The sequence below is a fragment of the Periplaneta americana genome, chromosome 7, assembly GCF_040183065.1.
Source record: "Periplaneta americana isolate PAMFEO1 chromosome 7, P.americana_PAMFEO1_priV1, whole genome shotgun sequence".
NCBI lineage: Eukaryota > Metazoa > Arthropoda > Insecta > Blattodea > Blattidae > Periplaneta > Periplaneta americana.
Window position 1 is genome coordinate 183389373 of NC_091123.1, and position 3000 is coordinate 183392372.

General features: G+C 33.8%; 2 non-coding genes across 2 annotated transcripts; one reads left to right on the forward strand and one right to left on the reverse strand.

Moving 5' to 3' along the window:
* Nucleotides 1–1867: 1867 nt before the first annotated feature.
* TRNAE-CUC (transfer RNA glutamic acid (anticodon CUC)) lies at nucleotides 1868–1939 on the reverse strand. The gene has a single exon. It is a non-coding gene; the product is annotated as a tRNA-Glu (tRNA).
* A 554-nt stretch (nucleotides 1940–2493) lies between these two features.
* Nucleotides 2494–2565, forward strand: TRNAD-GUC (transfer RNA aspartic acid (anticodon GUC)). Its single transcript has one exon. It is a non-coding gene; the product is annotated as a tRNA-Asp (tRNA).
* Nucleotides 2566–3000: the final 435 nt, after the last annotated feature.

Below are 3000 nucleotides of genomic sequence, written 5' to 3' on the forward strand. Positions count from 1 at the left end.
AAGTAGTAAAATATCGCTGCAATCGAAAAGTATTGGGAATAAATTAGAATAAGGAACAAAAAAAAAAAAAAGTTTCCTTCCCAGGCAGGATTAGAACCACGAAAGTCTTAGTTACCAGTCTATAGTGCTCTGGAGTGAACAAGGCTCTGAAATCAGCTACAAGGATCGGTCCGGTTTTTTTTTGCCACTACTGTACATAGGCCTATATGTAACATTAAAAAAATACCTACCCCGAATAGTTGCAGCATTCAGCCCAATTATTCTTCTCAATAGAACGTCACTTACGTAACCACACTTCGAAAACACAATCACATACAATAGTAATATGCGTTACAAGAGCGGTATGTTGAAGTTTTCATATTCGAGGTAAAGTTTGAAAAAGCGAAACGTAGTTGAGCTTTTTTAATTTCCGGGAATTGAAAGAAAACATACCGCTCGTGTATCGTACATTATTTTGTGCGAAGATCGTTTATTACATACCTGAAAGAGGAATTTCTAATTAGTTGCAATGAAATCTCCATCTTGGTTTCTGTTCAGTGACGGCAATTTTGGAAAACAAAAATATCTATCTTCAACATTGTTGCTTTAAAATGTTTTCTGTGTTTACTATACTCCAGCAGGCCGTAATATACGTCTGTCTTTTTTTTTCCCCCAGTCTATAAATGAGAACTTAAAACAAACGGCTTCCTTAATGTTACATGCATCACGAAATGCAGTAACTTTAGTGGAGTTGTAGAGTTTACTTAATTTTTGCAAATATTTAAAAACAATAATTAACAGTGCAATTTAGGTGAAATTACAGTGGTAAGTTTCAATTTATAATTATTACTATATTGAACGTCTCTAAAAATAATATGTTAAAAGCCTAAAGCAGTAAAATCAATATGTCACTTAAGCGGTAAGAAGAGGGAAATTGTTATGTGTGTTAGGTTGGGAATACTGAATGTGGAATTTTAGACTTTCCGCGGATTGGTTTTGTGCGGAAACGAAGCAAATACGCACGATCTCGCACAAATGGCTTTTTTCAATTACATGAGATTCAGTGGAAAACTATTTTTGAATCTTATTCCAAATAGTTTCGAATACTCACGCTTATACGCATGCGCAAACGTAGGCACACATATACAATCAACAACAGTAATATTATTATAAATTTTCGATCGTGGAAAAGGACGTCGTGTTACACAGTCGATCTTTTCGCTTCCGAGACGCCTTCGATGCGCGATGCTAACTACACTGTAATCTTTTTCGTGTTTCTCTGTAGTCGCATCGTTCATGAAATTATACCCTCGAAAGCTAAAACAAAAAGCCAACAATGCCAACACATATAATATGTGCGCACAGTGGCGCCAACTTTTGTAAATATTAGGTGGGCTAAAACACTTCAGGTATAAATTACAATAAATAACTTTCATAAATAATAATAATAATAATAATAATAATAATAATAATAATAATAATAACAACAACACGACAAATTGTTGGGGTGGGCTCGGCCGCACTTTAAGTTGGCGTCACTGTGCATACCTATGAATCATTAAGAAGTAATTCAAAAAACGAAGTAAGTACAACTAGGTAAACATAAAATAGTTCAGTCTTAACCATACATTACACAATAAATACGAAGGTATAAATGCAAAGTTACCAATCCAAATCGTTTATTTCAACTAATATGTTTAAGGTTTAAGTGACACACGAAAATTTTCGAGATAATCGATCTAGTACAAATGTGCAAAAATTACTTTCCTTGGCTAAGTTTTCAGTGCTTCTTTGTTTTTTCAATTTTATTTAAACACCTTACACTATATTTTTATAATATCATGTTAAAATTCAAAGGAAAAGATGAAGATGGCTACCGGAAAAAAAATTCCGGTACCGGGAATCGAACCCGAGCCTCCTGGGTGAGAGCCAGGTATCCTAACCACTAGACCATACCGGAGACGGAGAGACTCGCTCTCCATAATGCTATATAAGATGCTGAGTAAATATTAGGCACCGTATACATTAGGCAGCATTATTCGCATATATTTTGCTATCATCTTATCTTTTCTTCACACGCTGTGTTAATTAAACAATCACCTAGCTCGTTTTCTTCATATCCCTTCTATAAATAACGTGACACGATGCTAATTTTGTAAATGTATCGTTTGAATATTTGATATGAATCAATTAGGTACCGCGGACGACGCACTAGTTAAACATATGTCTATAGTTACAAGCTGAATGAAAATCAATATTCATCTCAATAAGTCACAAGTAATAAAAACCTTTACATGTTGCTCATATGCGCAACATAATACTTGATCATCACTTATCAGCATTAAAGTAGTGAGGAGACAGTCAGGTGAGAGATGGATAATAGTTTATAATTTCACATACAACATTATGGTATAAAAATAAATAAAATGTAGTAAAACATCAAAAAAAAAAAAAAAAAAATAGAAAGCAAAAACATTACTTATATACACTATTAAAACACGAAATTAAACCGTGTCCTCGGTAGTATAGTGGTCAGTATCCCCGCCTGTCACGCGGGAGACCGGGGTTCGATTCCCCGCCGGGGAGAATTTTTTTTTTCTTATTTCCTTTAGAGTCTACCTTCTACTAGTAGCTACATTTAGATTTTTTCCTCCCTTTTACCATTTAGCGATGTTGTATCAGTTATAAAGTTAGCGTTGACGGAATAAGCAATACCGAGATGGTATTTAGGAAGATAGACGTAATGCTACACTATTTCTTCTTCTCTTCTTTTTACTTCATTTTAAAATTCAACTCGGGTTACAATTTTAAAACTAGACTGTCTGTTTAAAGCATTGTTGTACGACCTCTTTCTTGGCCGGCCAATGCTTCTATGTCGCCTTGGTGATTTTCTGTTGCTGCTTTCATTAATATTTTGTCATGCAGTCTAGTTAGTTCGTTAAAGTTCTTGTCACTAACTCTGTAGTTTATTATTATTATTATTATTATTATTATTATTATTATTATTATTATTATTATTAT